A 17,733-nucleotide genomic window follows, 5' to 3' on the forward strand; every position below is an offset into this window, starting at 1 on the left:
GTCAGCAGTTGAAGTTGGTGACGGAGCCCGGCTCTCGTAGGAGTCTGGGCGGAGTCCTCCTTGTCGTGGACGGAGCCCGGCTCCCGTAGGAATCTGGGCGGAGTCTTCCTGCAATTAAAGTCATGTGCGAAGTCCGGCTCCCGTAGGAGTCCGGATGGAGTTTACCAGCAGTTGAAGTTGGTGACGGAGCCCGGCTCCCGTAGGAGTCCGGGCGGAGTCCTCCTTGCGGTTGAAATCGCGGACGGAGCCCGGCTCCCGTAGGAGTCCGGGCGGAGTCTTCCTGCAATTAAAGCCATGTGCGAAGTCCGGCTCCCGTAGGAGTCCGGACGGAGCTTACCAGCAGTTGAAGTTGGTGACGGAGCCCGGCTCCCGTAGGAGTCCGGGCGGAGTCCTCCTTGCGGTTGAAGTCGTGGACGGAGCTCGACTCCCGTAGAAATTCGGGCGGAGTCTTCCTGCAATTAAAATCAGGTGCGAAGTCCGGCTCCCGTAGGAGTCCGGACGGAGTTTACCAGCAGTTGAAGTTGATGATGGAGCCCGGCTCCCGTAGGAGTCCGAACGGAATCCTCCTTGTGGTTGAAGTCGTGGACGGAGCCCGGCTTCCGTAGGAATCCGGACGGAGTCTTCCTGCAATTAAAGTCAGGTGCGAAGTCCGGCTCCCGTAGGAGTCCGGACGGAGTTTACCAGTAGTTGAAGTTGGTGACGGAGCCCGGCTCCCGTAGGAGTCCGGGCGGAGTCCTCCTTGCGGTTGAAGTCGTGGACGGAGCCCGGCTCCCGTAGGAGTCCGGGCGGTTGAAGTTGGTGGCGGAGCCCGGCTCCCGTAGGAGTCCGGGCGGAGTCCTCCTTGCGGTTGAAGTCGTGGATGGAGCCCGGCTCCCGTAGGAGTCCGGACGGAGTCTTCCTGCAATTAAAGTCAGGTGCGAAGTCCGGCTCCCGTAGGAGTCCGGACGGAGTTTACCAGCAGTTGAAGTTGGTGACGGAGCCCGGCTCCCGTAGGAGTCCTGGCGGAGTCCTCCTTGCGGTTGAAGTCGTGGACGGAGCCTGGCTCCCGTAGGAATCCGGACGGAGTCTTCCTGTAATTAAAGTCAGGTGCGAAGTCCGGCTCCCGTAGGAGTTCGGACGGAGTTTACCAGCAGTTGAAGTTGGTGACGGAGCCCGGCTCTCGTAGGAGTCCGGACGGAGTCCTCTTTGCGGTTGAAGTCGTGGACGGAGCCCGGCTCCCGTAGGAGTCCGGGCGGTTGAAGTTGGTGGCGGAGCCCGGCTCCCATAGGAGTCCGGGCAGAGTCCTCCTTGCGGTTGAAGTCGTGGATGGAGTTCGGCTCCCGTAGGAGTCCGGGCGGTTGAAGTTGGTGGCGGAGCCTAGCTCCCGTAGGAGTCCGAGCGGAGTCCTCCTTGCGGTTGAAGTCGTGGACAGAGCCTGCAAGGGTCAATCCCGCTGAGAACTTCGGCTGTGGGTATTTTATACCCAACACCTGTCTCCCTACTTTCGAGTTTGAATTTCGAATGAAGAAAGTACAGAGAGATTGGCATAGCCGAAGTTGTCCCTCGAATCCTGCGCACGATCGCTCCCAGATATTTTGGCATTAAATGTGCGCGTGCTGGAGTCTTTTCGAATCGGGGCGATACGAAGGGACCCTTCGAAATTTTCGCTGGTACACTGGCCCAGGTACGATGCAATAATGGCCCTGCCAACCATCGGCCGCTTTTAGCCACCTGTCGCGGCGAGTGGGACACGTGTCGAGCGCGGGCCGGCCTGGGGGGATTCGCGATCATTATGGTGCCGGATCCCAGGGTCTATTTAAACCCATCCTTCCACCTTTAGGGGCCCTATTCTGCTCCAGAGTTCTACCAATATCTGTCCTTCCTTCGAGAGCCCTGTTTCTGTTGGCGTCTTCTCGGACCATAGGCGCCCTTCGAGTCGTCCCTGTCCTCGCCCCTCTGCATCCCTCTGAGCGATCTAGGTTAGTCTCAGAACCTTCATCTTTCTTCCCGCCACTTAGGGGCCTTTTCTTTGCCATTTTTTTTTCTGTTGTATTCCTTTGAGTTAGTCTCCTCTGGCCTCCCGTCCTTTGTCTTGTCTGTCTTCTTTGGGATCTTTAGAGTCTTCATTCGGAGTTATTCGAAATGTCTTCCGGCTCTTCCGCTCCCAGCGGTTCTGGGAGTTCTTCCGCCTCAACCCCTCAGGTCCCTCGCTCTGTAGATGAACCCGCATCTGGGGCTGGACTTCGCCCGGTTTTTGCGTCGGGCGCCATTCCATGCTCCCTGACTCCGGATGAACTCCTTCTGATAAGGGTTCAGTATGGAGTTCCTCCGGAGTACGACCTGGAGCTGCCTGGCCCCTCCGACCGGGCTAGCACCCCCCCACCTGGTCGTTTTTGCCTGTATCAGGAGGCATTCCGTGCCGGACTCCGGCTTCCGCTTCCGTCCTTTGTTGTCGCCCTCTTCCGTTTCTTAGACATCTCTTTGGCTTCCGTTGCTCCGAATTCTTTTAGGTTTTTGATAGGGTTTCTCTCCCTTTGCCATGTAGTCGAGGTCCAACCATCTCTCTCTCTGTTTAGGCACTTCTATATCTTCAAGCGTCATCCTTCGGTGAAGGACTGGTGGTATTTCTCCCCTCAGTTCGACAAGAAGGGGTTGCTGAAAGGTGCCCCCTCTTCAATCCACAACTGGAAGGAGAAATACCTCTTCGTCCACTGCCTGACTCTGAGGCTGGGCCTGCCCCCTTGGGGCTCTCTGAGGGATTCTGTCCGTCGGGCCCCCAGCCTGGGGGAGGATGACCTCCAGGCTGTCCGGAAGCTTCTCGCCTATTCCGCTCCTTCCCTTCCCAACCTTCTGAAGGAGCAATTTTTGTTCAACATTGGCCTGAGCCCCCAGGATCCTGCGAGTACTTCATCTTTTTCTTTCTCTTCTTTTTCTTCTGTCCTTTTTCTTTCTCTTTTCTTTCCTTTCTTTTTTTTTTTTTTAAAGAATGGACGCCGAAGCAGCACGGATGCTTGCCAGGGGCCTCAAGGCCCACAAAAGAAAGGGTGCCGCGGCCTCCAGATCGGCAAAGAGGGCCAGGGCGGAGGAGTCGAGCTTGGCCGCACCCGTCCAGGCGGCTCCAGCGATCGACATTCCTTCGGACGCCGAACCTATGGCCCCCCGGGCTTCTTCGAGGAGTCCACCGATTGGGGCTCCCGTTTTGGGGGTCCGTCCCATGGAGGCGCCCGTAGTCGAGAGGGGGAAGAGAAGGAAGTCGGTGGCCCGCAGGGTGAGTAGCCGCCGAGCCACCGCTGACGAGTCCCTCTATTCTGAAGAGGAGCCGGAGAATCCCTTCAATGACAGGGACTTGATCAGGCGGTTGATCGACGGCTGCATCCTGCCTGAAGTCGTCGAGAGGATCGACCGCGTCGATCCTGAGCAGCGGGTCTAGGACTCCCTAGGGTCCTTCCTCGAGGTAAACAAATCTTCATTTAACCGGCTATTCGACCCTTGTTCTGATCCCCTTGTCGCCCTTGCAGATTGGGCACCAGCTCCTTGCCAATATCGAGGCGATGAATCGGGCGAGGAGGGACGCCGTCCAGGTGGAGGAGCACTGTCGGACCGAGGTCGGTCGCCTTAAAAAAAAGGTAGCCGAAGTAGTCGCCCTCCAAGAGGCCCTGGAAAGAGAGAAACAAGCCCGGGAGGAGGAGAAGTAGACCTTGGAGGAGACGGTGAGAAAGGCGGAGACCGAGGTCGCCAACTTGGCTGAGCAGATTTCAGTCCTGGTCTCGGAGGCCAGGGTCCTTGCGGTAGAGGAATTCAAGACCTCCGCGGAGATGAGGGACCTGAATATCCAATTCGGCCAGGAGGCGTTCATCAAGGGGTTCGAGCTCTACTAGGAGAAGGTGGCCAGGAAATTTTCGGAGCTCGACCTCAGCTTTCTGGGTGAGGAGTCTGAAGACGAGGCCGGTCCCTCTCCCGCTGCCATTGCGCCGCAGCCCCTCTTCCAGGGACGCCAAGTTCTCCAACCCCTGCCCCTGAGGTCTGAGACCTCCGACCTTGTATTTTTATTTTACCGTAATTTTTCTTTTTCTTTTTGTCTTCAAGAATCATCCAATCAATAAAGTTGAATTTCTTGTCGTGGGTGGCTTCTCCCTTCTCCCTTTCTTCTCTCTGCTTTTCTTTTGTGATGAGTCGTGTCTTGACGCTTTTGCCTTCCGATGATAGTATCCTGTAGAAGCACTTCCCCTGCCCCTGGGATTCCACTGAAGTCGATGATCCAGCGACTGAAGAAGGAAGTCCTTCACTTGACGAAAAAGTCAAGGAAGATGGAAGGCGAGCTTCGCAGATTGAGAGAGGGTCATTTTGAAGCCACCGCGGAGGTCACCCACTTTCGGAATCTCCACGTGAAGGGGATCATGGAGTATAGCCGGAGGAAGACGGACTTCGCGAAGGAGCTTGAGGAATGCAAGAAGAGCGCCAGCGATCGAATTTGGGCTCAAGCTGCCAAGATTAGCGCTCTCAGGGTGGAACTGTCGGCTGTGATGGAGAAGATCGGTCAGCTGGGAGGAAGTTCGTCCCGGCTCTTGGTTCGGGTCGACGGCGATCGAGAGTGGTCGAAGAAAGTCTCCGACCTTCAGCAGCAGCTTCAGGACGTCGAGGTGAGCTACGACGTGCATTGGGCCGGTTGGCGCAGGCAGGTAGAGGAATATAAAGGGAGACTCAGGGCGGCGACCGATGAAGTCGCCCGTCTTCAGAGGCAGCTGGCTGATAGGGCTCAGCTGACTTCTGCCCGGGATTCCAACGAACTCCAGTCCCTAAGAGGAACCGTCGAAGGGCTTTCTGTCGCCATTGGGGAAAGGATGGTTGAGCTGCAGCAATTGAAGATCCAGCTGGCATACGAGCAGCAGGCCGTCACGGACGCGGAGGCAGAATCTGAGGTCTGAGAAAGAGCGTCGAGAGACGGAGATCGAGAGCCAGCGACTTCGTCGGGCGTTCCAGGACGCGCTGCTGAAAAGGAGAGAGCTAGAAGAAGAAATTGAGAATCTAAGGCAATCCTGGATGAGGGGTGGAGCAGATAATTCTAGGTCGGAAGGAGCAGAGCTTCCCTAGGGCTCTTTTTGTCCTTCTGTCTTTTCATGTATACATTTTTTCTTTTGTTGTTTTGTCCCGCTTTTGTCGTTTTGCTTTTGTTCCTTTGGCCTTCTGGGCTTTGTGGTGTATATTTCGCAAATGGAATGAAAATGAAATTTTGTGTTACCTCGCCCGCATATTGTATTAAATTATCGTCCGCCGAACTTCTCTTGTTGTTCGACTTGTCCGACGTTGACGTCGTTGGGGGGTGTCCAGTCGTCGATGCGCTGGTTTGCTCTCCTCGTCGTTCACGACCGCAGGCTCGAGCTTGGTGGTCCGAACTCCGCATTACTTTGGAGACGTTGCTGTCTTCTTGATCGGTGTCGAGAGCCTTCCTACAGGCCGGGGGTGTTTGGTAGAAACTTTCCGTCTTTGTTGAAACGAGGTTCCTTAGGTCTTTGGTGTGGTTTGTCCTTCATCTATTTCCGACGTTGCTCGTAGCTCTTCCTCTTTAATTTCTCTCCTCTTTTCAGAGTGAGGCCCCCCTCGCTTTTTGCGGGGTTGCGTAGGAGTGTGAAGGTGCCGCTGAGGGGCCTTTCCCCTTTATTCGATCTTGTCGGGCGGTCGGGCTTCATCACCGTCAGGGCGAGGTTCTCCTTCTGTTCCCAACGGGGCCGGGGGGCACATAAGGGCCATTGCAAGGGTCTCTCCTCCCATCCGGTCTAAAAGAACCAGACCTTCGACTTTGCTCGTGTCAGGACGAGGTTCTCCTCCTGTTCCTGACATGGCTGTGGGGGCACGTTAGAGCGTCGTAAGGCCTCTCTCCCCATCCGGTCTAAAAGAATCGGGCCTTCGACTTTGCTCATGTCAGGACGAGGTTCTCCTCCTCCTGACATGGCTGTGGGGGCACATTAGGGCGTTGGAAGGCCTTTCCCCCCATCCGGTCTAAAAGAATCGGGCCTTTGACTTTGCTCATGTCAGGACGAGGTCCTCCTCCTGTTCCTGACATTGCTGTGGGGGCACATCGGGGTGTTGTAAGGCCTCTCCCCCCATCCGATCTAAAAGAATCGGGCCTTTGACTTTGCTCATGTCAGGACGAGGTTCTCCTCCTGTTCCTGACATGGCTGTGGGGGCACATTGGGGCGTTGTAAGGCCTCTCCCCCCATCCGATCTAAAAGAATCGGGCCTTTGACTTTGCTCATGTTAGGACGAGGTTCTCCTCCTGTTCCTGACATGGTTGTGGGGGCACATTAGGGCGCTGCAAGGCCTCTCCCCCAATCCGATCTCAAGATAATCGGACTTTCATTTTAGTTATGTTAGGATGAGGTTCTCCTCTCATTCCTAACATAACTTTGCTTTAATTGTTTGAAGAGGTTATACCCAGTCGTGACAAATCCATGCCAAATGGGGGGAGCATGCCAAGTCGAAAGAATTTAGATTCAAGGTGAAATTGTAAGCGATACATTTACAGGTTTCCCGGGTTCCATGGTTGTGGGAGGTCTGTTCCTCCTTGAGGCCCTCCGGCGATGGAGTCGATAGTCCCGATTGGAGGCCGATCTCTGGGCTGCTCCTCCCTCCTTGGCGGCTCAGGTTGCGGCAGGGCCCTTGGCCGATCTTCTCTACCCTCGGGCCGGCATCGGATGAACCTGTCGAGTCGACCTCGCCGGATGAGCTCCTCGATCTCATCTCGGAGCTGGATGCATTCCTCCGTGTCGTGGCCGTGGTCGCGGTGGTAGAGACAGAACTTGTTGGGGTTGCGCTTCCCGGGGTGTGTGCGCATCCTCTCTGGCCTAGGGAGCTGCTCCCTGACCTCCATCAGTACCTGGGTCTTCGAGGCATTGAGGGGGGCGTAGTTGCGGAACCTCCCTGGTGGAGAGCCCTGCCGAACCCCACATTTCGGACTCCTCTGCCTGTGTACCCGGGGCGGAGTATGGGCACGCTTGTGCCCAGGAGGGGATCGAGAACGCGGTCGAGCTTCTCTCGGCCTTTTTTCGACTGCGGGCTTACTCGAGTCTCCCGCCTGCCGCTCTCTCGCGGCCTCCTCATCCTTCATTTTGAAAGCTTCTTCCGCTCGGGCGTACCCTTCAGCCCGAGCCAACAAATCAGCAAAATCCCTGGGGTACTTCTCTAGGGAGAACAAAAGGTCATTCTTCTGAAGGCCGCCCTTCAGAGCGGCCATTGCGACTGATTGGTCTAAGTTCCGGACCTCCAGCGCCGCGACGTTGAAACGGTTGATGTAGGCTCGGATGGACTCTCCTTTCCTCTGCTTGATATTGATGAGGGACTCCGAACCCTTCCGGGGGCGCCGGCTGCTGACAAAATGGACCACGAATTGGTGGCTCATCTGATCGAAGGAAAAGATGGTACCCGGCTTCAGAGCCGAGTACCAGTTTCTCGCCGCTCCCTTCAAGGTGGATGGGAAGGCTCGACACAGAATGGCGTCGGGAGTGTCGTGAAGTAGCATCATCGTTTGGAAGGCTTCCAGATGATCAACCGGGTCCGAGGTCCCGTCGTAGCTTTCGAACTGGGGGAGCTTGAAGTTTGGCGGGATCGGTTCCTGCATGATCATTTGAGAAAAGGGAGGGTCAGTGCAAATATCTTCACCATAAGCGGGGGGAGCATGGCGGAGTTCTTCAATCCACCGGTTCATCTCTTGGAGTCTCCGGTCTAGGAAATCCTCTCGACTTCGAGTCTCGAGGGTCCTCTGGCAGAATGGGGGCAGGGATCTTCCAGGGGTGGAGTCGTGATCTGATTGAGGGCTCTCCACCCTCGGGTTCTTTTCCCAGGAAAGACGGGATGGCTGGCCCAAGTGGCCCGCCCCGCCGCCGGATTCTGGTGTTCTGACGACACCCTTTCCAGGCGCACTGATGCCTGCGGCTGCTGCTGCTGCTGCATAGCCTGCACAGCTTCAGTGAGGCCTCTGACCTACCGCGCTAGCAGATCAAACTGCTCCGCGCCGACCGCCGTCGCCGGAGGAGGAGGAGGGGGTTGGGAAACAGGAGGTGAGGCGGAGCCTGAGATCTGGCCGTGGAGGCCGTGGATCATCGCGTGGACGCCTTGCGGGGAGGCATCGAGCAAGGACCGAGTGGAGAAAGGAGGAGGGGACGCCGGAAGAAATGCCCGGGGGCGGTCCCGTTGAGCGCTCCTTTAAGAACAAGGATACTGAGAAGGTTCAGCCCTTCCTCTAGCACCAATCCTGTTGGTGTAAAAATCCGCTTGTACCGGAGAAGCTGGAGTCGAGGGAGTCGCGGTCGCCGCCGGGATCTGCAAAAGAAGTCTAAACCGGAGGTGGGGTTGCTCCGACAAGACCCTCCGACGCTCAAGTCAGTTCTCTGCCTCAACAAGAATGGAGCACTCGAATGAAAATTTTAGCAGAGTTTCTAGGTAAAAACAAGAGCTTATAGAATAACGTATCTGGGGTTCCCCTTTTATAGACGAAGGGGGCAACAAACTGATGGTGACGCCTGTAACCGTCTGGCAATGGGCCGCCCATAGTCAGGAAAAGTTTGTTGCGGAGAGTAGTGGGGTGGACCCGTCGCTATTACCGGGGCGTGCCACGTGGAGTCTGCCACGAGAAGCGGAGCGGCGTCCGTTGTCGCGACTTGCCAGAGGATAGAAGAATCGCGCGGTATCCGTCGCAGGAAGTGGAGCAGGATCGTGGCCATTATTACGGCCTGCCAAGGAGTGATGGAGCCGCGTGGAATCCGTCGCAGGAGGTGGAGCAGGGTTGTGGAGTGATGGAGCCGCGTGGAATCTGTCGCAGGGAATGGAGCAGAATCGCAGCTGTTACTGCGGCGCACCAGGGGGCGAAGGTTGCCGGCTGAAGTCCGGCTGGAGTGTCAGCAGTTGAAGTTGGTGACGGAGCCCGGCTCCCGTAGGAGTCCGGGCGGAGTCCTCCTTGCGGTTGAAGTCGTGGACGGAGCCCGGCTCCCGTAGGAATCTGGGCGGAGTCTTCCTGCAATTAAAGTCATGTGCGAAGTCCGGCTCCCGTAGGAGTCCGGACGGAGTTTACCAGCAGTTGAAGTTGGTGACGGAGCCCGGCTCCCGTAGGAGTCCGGGCGGGGTCCTCCTTGCGGTTGAAGTCGCGGACGGAGTCCGGCTCTCGTAGGAGTCTGGGCGGAGTCTTCCTGCAATTAAAGCCACGTGCGAAGTCCGGCTCCCATAGGAGTCCGGACGGAGCTTACCAGCAGTTGAAGTTGGTGACGGAGCCCGGCTTCCGTAGGAGTCCGGGCGGAGTCCTCCTTGCGGTTGATGTCGTGGACGGAGCCCGGCTCCCGTAGGAATCCGGGCGGAGTCTTCCTGCAATTAATGTCAGGTGCGAAGTCCGGCTCCCGTAGGAGTCCGGACGGAGTTTACCAGTAGTTGAAGTTGGTGACGGAGCCCGGCTCCAGTAGGAGTCCGGGCGGAGTCCTCTTTGCGGTTGAAGTCGTGGACGGAGCCCGGCTCCCGTAGGAATCCGGGCGGAGTCTTCCTGCAATTAAAGTCAGGTGCGAAGTCCGGCTCCCGTAGGAGTCCGGACGGAGTTTACCAGCAGTTGAAGTTAGTGACGGAGCCCGGCTCCCGTAGGAGTCCGGGCGGAGTCCTCCTTGCGGTTGAAGTCATGGACGGAGCCCGACTCCCGTAGGAGTCCGGGCGGTTGAAGTTGGTGGCGGAGCCCGGCTCCCGTAGGAGTCCGGGCAAAGTCCTCCTTGCGGTTGAAGTCGTGGACGGAGCCCGGCTCCCGTAGGAGTCCGGCGGAGTCTTCCTGCAATTAAGTTAGGTGCGAAGTCCGGCTCCCGTAGGAGTTCGGACGGAGTTTACCAGCAGTTGAAGTTGGTGACGAAGCCCGACTCCCGTAGGAGTCCGGGCGGAGTCCTCCTTGCGGTTGAAGTCGTGGACGGAGCCCGGCTCCCGTAGGAATCTGGGCGGAATCTTCCTGCAATTAAGGTCAGGTGCGAGTCCGGCTCCCGTAGGAGTCCGGACGGAGTTTACCAGCAGTTGAAGTTGGTGACGGAGCCCGGCTCCCGTAGGAGTCTGGACGGAGTCCTCCTTGCGGTTGAAGTCGTGGACGGAGCCCGGCTCCCGTAGAAGTCCGGGCGGTTGAAGTTGGTGGCGGAGCCCGGCTCCCGTAGGAGTCCGGGCGGAGTCCTCCTTGCGGTTGAAGTCGTGGACGGAGTCCGGCTCCCGTAGGAGTCCGGGTGGTTGAAGTTGGTGGCGGAGTCCGGCTCCCGTAGGAGTCCGGACGGAGTCCTCCTTGCGGTTGAAGTCGTGGATGGAGCCTGCAAGGGTCAATCCCGCTGAGAACTTCGACCGTGGGTATTTTATACGCAACAATTTTCATTGTAAAAAAAAGAAGAAGAAGAAGAAGAAGAAGAAGAAGAAGAAGAAGTAGTATGGCTGGAGAGGACTGTCATTGATAACAAGGTTTGTCGTCACGATAATAATGATTGGAGTCGGTATGAAAAGAGTTCTTTGCTTTGCTCTTTATTTCATGGTATAATTTTATTATTTTTTGTGATCATCGCCTTCTATGCGGCCGGCCGAGCAACTCCTTGCCAAGGTCCTCTTGAAAGGGGGCTCAGTTACCCCCGGTGGCACCGCGTGTTCCGGCCGATGAAGCTCCAGGGGCAGAGCCTAGAGGAGACAGAGGATCATTGACGACGCCTTGGTGTCTGCCGGCGTGCGGAGCCTCGCGAACGAGGAAGTGATGGTCAAAGATCTGTATGCCGAGGGCAGGCTCTCGCACATGGATAAGCTGTTCGATGAAATGATTCAGAGAGGATGTCGGCTATTGGTTTTGGTGTTCGAGGTGAAGATAGCTGCGCTATACAAAGAAGGAAGAGTAGAGGATGGAGCAAGGGTGGTGGAGGTGGACATGGTGGAGAGGGATTGCATCCCCACCGTGAGAGCGAGGTTTTATTCAAATGTTAAAATGGTAACCTTTTGTTTTTTTTCCGGGTGAGGTGGGTTGCATGTTATCTCAGTGAAGATGAGAGTGGACTGGGCACCGTAAAGAAGAAGGGACGACTTTGGAGATAAAGTAGACAGAACAAGATGAAAGCATTAACAGCACCAATAGGATTTTGTTATCATCCACACGTGGGATAGGATTAATTATAAAAATTTTTTCTTAATAGAATTTTATGTATAATCCTATAGAATTAAAATCTACATCCCATCGTGAATTTTTTTTTGATAGAAGATGGGAGGGAGATCCACCCGATTCATTAAAAGAAGGATGTCATTCCCATTGTGAATTTTATCATAACATTATAAATTTTAGGCCTAAATTGGTTGTTGATTCATCTTGCTCAGCAGCATTAATCAAATTGTGCGAGTTGTTCCGGTGGAAGAAAAGTCGTATGTTTTTTAGCTGGTCAATTTAATATTGAGGAGGTTTGTCTTCATGTTTTCTGTGCTAGGGATCCACCCATCATGTTGTCTTTGATACTTTTGAGCAGCAGCTATCACGGTTCTCAAATCAGAAGGGTTGTGGGCTTCGATATTTCTTTGATGCTCGGACCAGTTAGGCTTCCATGCAAGTTTTCTTATATATAATTTTTTATACTTTTTTTTTTTTCCGTTAAATTTTATATCTATTCTATTGTATGAAATGTGTGGCTGTCACTACCACCGTTCTGCTCAGAGATTTGGGGAAGAAAAAACAACATATAAAATAATGGATAAACAAATGCATCCAAACATACCCTTTTTCTTCCTGTTAGTTTATCCTAAAATACATCCAGGTCATGAGACAGCAAGTATCCTCTTATTTCTATCCTAGTTTCGGGTTCAGCTGGCAGCTAATGAAAAATCTTCACACTCTCTTCTTTTTTTGGTAAACTCTTCACATTCTTTTCCTTCTCTAGCTCTATAAGCACCCAAGAAATAGAAAAAAAAAAAAATACAATGTAATTAAGCCCCATTCTTTTTTTATGGTTCGATCAAAGCAACAGTAATACTTGTTGATCATGAACAGACTAAGCAAGCGATCGCAGACATGTAACATCCCTTATCAATAACCAAGATATGGTCAATTTGCAACCTAGCACTTGCACTCATGGCTGGTGATTAGAAAATATTGCTAAGTTGTAAAATGTATTAGAAAAGCTATTCTTACTTGGTTAAGCGTGGATCTTGAATTCTATTACTCACAGCATTATTTTAGAATTTGTGATCTGTACTAATTTGAAAAATCTTTTGTTAAGCTTGATATATATTGCTAACCCATCGCCTTATTATTTAAGCTTTCAGGATTAGTTGTTGGCTAACATAGTACTAGCACCATGCTTGTTGAAGGTCATGAATTGAATTTTTTTTAAATAATTATTTATTTAACTAATTTATTATCATTTTGATTTGCTATATGGTATCTTTGCTGTTTTATTCCTTCATGTGTGGCCTGTGCAGCACATGAGATGTGTTAATCCTAGCATATAAAAGCTTAACGCTGTAGGTTCAAGTGGGTGTTTAACACTTCCACCAAGCTGAATTTCAAAACAAAACAAGTTGTCACACTTCCATCAAGTTGGATCGCAAACCAAAACTAGGTTTCAGATATAAGTCCCTAATCGATAGTCCTACTTGTTAAGTCTTGTTGGGCTAGGATATGAGGCCAGGGGTGCCAATCAGGTCAACTTGAGGTGGGTATGAGCGAGGCTGATAGCAAATTGAATCAAATATCTATTAACCCAAACTTGGCCATATGTCAAATGGGTTAAAGGTCCACAAACAATAGTTGATCTTTTTATTAAACAAGTAACTCGGATCGACCTACTACCCGGTTAAATCAGGTTAAATGAATTAAATGAGTCTTAAACGGGGTTTCCATCATCAACTAATCCAACTATTAAATAGATCAAAACTAGTTAATTGGGTCAGGATCTAAAGTTGAACCTAAACTTGCTTAAATTGAGTAAATTGCAGGTTGGGTTAGCTAGTTGGATGATAAATTCCTGCCCATAGATAGGCTTGCAAGCTGACCTACAAATAGGCAGTCATGCAACATTCGTTATGCTAATCCAACACATTCCCTATTTTAGACATACTAGGGAATTCAATGCTCATGTCAAGCGAGGTGACTGTAATAAAAATCACATGAGCAGGCATTGGAGAAGAAAATAAGGAGCAGGCTTCTGTTTTATCGTATTTTCTCTGATACCCATCTTAAATCAAAGCTCAAAAGTCAGAGAATTTTTCTATTAATGGAGATGTTAGTTCTATAATAATAATAATAAAAAAAAATCATGTATGATATTTTTTTTTTATCTTTACAATATACTTTTTACAAATACATATTATATAGTCAAATAACATATACCAAGTAAATTAGTCATCTAGTAAGTCGATATATAAATTTAGATAAATCGATATATAATTTTTTGGATATGATGTTCATCGTTACATAGCATAAAATCAATTTATATATACTCAGTAAATTAATCATTTTATAACTTATTGGGACAAATCAACCGACCTCCGACTCTACAACAGCCGACTCCGACTCTATATCGGCCGACTAAACATATTGCATCGACTCACGATCGCTTGACCGATCTACGGTCGGCAACTATCGATCAACAAGCAAACGACTTGATCAACCTCCGACTTAAGACCATCGGCATATCAGAGTTACTTACCGATAGTCGCTCGGATCTTCTACCAACTTACATCTACCAATGTATCAATATTACCGACATATAGTCGGCCAATCTGCTCAACACACTGTAACCGTTATGAACGATTATTGACTACGTGTCACAGTAATTAGTGAGAGTTAATGACCCACCAACTCCATAATTATGGTCCGATAATTTAGCACTATAAAAAGTGAGACTACATGCTCGACGGTTACATCAGAATTATCTATAAAAAGAGGATAAGGAGAACAACACCGGAGAGACACTTTTGAGCCAGAGCTTTGCTACTTTCTATATTTTACTATTCACCAATTCCCTCTTTGACTTAAGCATCAGAAGGTCTCCATCGGAAACAACTCCGGTCTGTGAGGATGCTGTTTTGCAGATGCTCATCACCGACGACAGGTGACAGAGAGTTGGCCGCAACAGATTGGTGCACCAGGTAGGGAGAGATCTACAGTTAATCATGCCGAAAATCAGAGCCCAACATTTAACCGGTTCGGCGAGGCACTCTTTCAACCAAAAAGATGCTCCTCCTCCACCTCTGATAGTAGAGCCTAGTTCCTCGCATCCTGTGGTCACCATGGACATTCAGATTGCTGCACTTGTGCAGTAGATGAATGTCCTGACGAAGACGGTCAAAAGTCTTCAACAACAGCAAACTCAGTAGCAATAGCAGCCGTCGACGGAGCAACCGGTGGTACAGTCGGTGCCTTTCAGGCATAGCCACCGTCCTCCACAGTGATCACCTTCTTCCTCCTCGGAGCGACTGTTTTGACACTCCCATCGAGACTGACAACCACATTCTCGGCACTCTCACTGTGCCACCTATCACTCATGGCGTTCCCCTTCTCCATCTCATCTACACAGTGTTAGGAAGGGAAAATGGCCGTGGACATCTTCTGCTTCTCCTCCAAGTTCATTAGGAGGTTTTACTCCTGGAGTCTCTCAACAACAGCGATTAGACGATTACGAATGCAAGTTCTGAGAGATCGACCACCGACTTGCTCAACTTCAGATGGAAGGTCAGAAGTCCACTAGTGACTACAACTTCCACACTATCCAGCCTCTCTCTCAGCGTATCTTGAATGAGCCGATCCCATCTCGGTTCAAGATACCGCAAGTGGAGCCATATGATGGCTTCATCGACCCTATCGACTACTTGGAGAGCTATAAAGCTCTCATGATAATCTAGGGGGCAACTGATGCCCTCTTTGCATCGGCTTCTCAGCAACTCTTTGAAAAACTCCTCGAGCCTGATACTTCGGGCTTCAGTTGGGAAGCATTGATTCTTTCGAGCAGCTCAAACATTCTTTCGTGACCCACTTCAGCACAAGCCGAAGGCCGCCATGCATATCTGACAGTCTCTTCTCAATCAAACAAGGAGAGACTGAAATATTGAGAGATTTTGTGATCCGTTTCAACACGACCACACTTGAGATCAGGGACCTCAATGAAGACATGATTATATTGACCATGAAAAGGGGTCTAAGGGGATCTAGATTTGCATACTCCTTGGATAAAACTCTCCCTCAGACCTATACTGAACTTCTCAAGTGCACGTACAAGTACATTCGTGCAGACGAGGCTGCTTCTGATTGATGCCAGACGGAAGGCAAGAGTTAGAAGAAGAAATAAAAGAAAGGTGGAGCTCCGATCGAATCAAGTCGGCCATCTTCTAATAAGCGAGCTTCACCCCGATGATGGAGTCTGAAGCCAAACTACAGTAGGTATGACTCCTATACTCCTATTTTTGCTCTCGATGCGCAGATTCTCAGAGAGATCGAAGGAGCAGAATATCTACGGCACCCTCCATCGATGAAAGCACCATCGAAGAATCGTGATCGAAAGAAATACTGTCGGTTCCATCATGATCACGATCACGATACCGAACAATGCATCCAGCATAAGAACGAGATAGAGATTCTGATCCGACGAGACTACCTCAGAAAATTTTGAAAGGATCAACCAACTTAACCTCTTGCTGATCGACAACCTCAGCCACAACCTGAGCAGGTTATCAATAATCGACTGACTGCAGGAACCATTAATATGATCTTTGGATGACCACACTAAAAGGGCAACTTTCGAAGAAAAGTTGGCAAAAAGCGACAATTTGATGATGTAATAATTTTTTCGAAAGATGTTTGGAGAATTCAAACTTTTCATGACGATGCTGTCGTTGTTTCAACAACAATTAGCTAATAAAAGCTCGAGAGATGTTTTATTTTACTCGACTTTCTTTCGAATATGACTACTCGATAAATTCAATATACTGCATCGTCCACGTCCGTCAATAAAATACTGAATTTCAGAATCACTAAGTTCGGCCAACTATTAAGTGATGGACAGTCAATTCCTATCGATATCAATATTTTGATTTTTACTGTAAAAACTGACATACAGAATATATTTCGGCTTTCATTGTAAAAGTCAGAAGATCAACTTTATCTCAGCACCGACTATATTTCGACTTTTACTATAAAAGCCAGAGAATCGACTTTATCTCGGTACAGAATATATTTTGATTTTCCCTATAAAAGCCAAACTATCGACTGTGTCTCGGTGTAAAACACACCTCGATTTTTCACTGTAAAAATCGACTTCAACTATACTTTGGCTTTAACTGTAAAAGCCACAATACCGACTATACCTCGGTACCAAACATATTTCAGTTTTTCACTGTAAAAATCGATTATGCCGACTTAGTCTTAACTAAGCAGAATGCTATGCCAATACGATCAAGATCGGATTGAAATCATACCGACTCGACTACAGTCAGTCGAAGAATATTCGACTTACCATCGATTATCAAATAACCTGACGTACTAATTCAATTAAGGTCAAATTCTATTTGTCAGAATCACGTCATCCGACATCGAATCATCTTCCTAAAATGATGTCTAATACGGACATCCGATACAATTGTCCTATCAACATGACAGTTTAATGATAGTTTTGCAGCCACTGAAATGACAAAATAGCCGACTCTCGTACTTCAAAGAGACTAGCAGTCAAGTCGGATCTCGATTCGACACATGATGACTCCCTTCGTCCAACATGATAGATCACGTGATGATATACACGTCGGATCACCTTGGACTTGTGAGTGGGAGGGCAACTGTTGGGGCAAATCAACTGATCTCCGACTCTGACTCTACAATGGCCAACTCCGACTCTATATCGACTGACTGAATATATTGCACCGACTCACAATCGGTTGACCAACCTACAGTCGACAACTATCGATCAACAAGCAAACGATTTGATCAACTTCCGATCTAAGACCATCGGCATATCAGAGTTACTTACCAATGGTCGCTCGGATCTTCTACCAATTTACATCTACTGATGTATCAATATTATCGATATATAGTCAGTCAATCTACTCAATATACTGTAACCGTTATGAATGATTATTGATTACGTGTCATGACAATTAGTAGAAGTTAATGATCCACTAACTCCACAATTATGGTCTGATAATTTAGTATCATAAAAAATGAGATCACATACTCAACGGTTATATCAGAATCATCTATAAAAGGACGGTAAGAGAAACAACACTCGAAAGATACTTCTGAGCTAGAGCTCAGTTACTTTTTATATTCTACTATTCACCAATTTCTTCTCTGACTTAAGCATCGGAGGATCTTCGTCAGACACAATTCTGATCTGTGAGGACACTGTTTTGCAGATGCTCATCACCAATGACAGATGATAGAAAGTTGGCCGCAACACAACTCAATATATCCCTTTAAGTAAATTGATATATAGTTTTCAAAATATCATTTTCACTAGTACACACTACATGATCAGATGATAAATATTTGTCGACTTTTTGATATATACCATATGTTTCTTTGACATATACTTAGTAATGATTTAATATATGTCTTCAAATAAATTGATATACATCTTTTGAAATATACTTTTTATTAGAAAGTATATATTAGATCATTACTAAATATATATTAAAAAAACTTACAGTATGTATTAGAAAAATAATGAGGATATTGTATCATTTGACCATATAGTATATACTATTAAATATGATGTTTTGGAAAGTATATATCTATTTGTT

The sequence above is a fragment of the Elaeis guineensis genome, chromosome 3 (assembly GCF_000442705.2).
Source record: "Elaeis guineensis isolate ETL-2024a chromosome 3, EG11, whole genome shotgun sequence".
Taxonomy (NCBI): Eukaryota; Viridiplantae; Streptophyta; class Magnoliopsida; order Arecales; family Arecaceae; genus Elaeis; species Elaeis guineensis.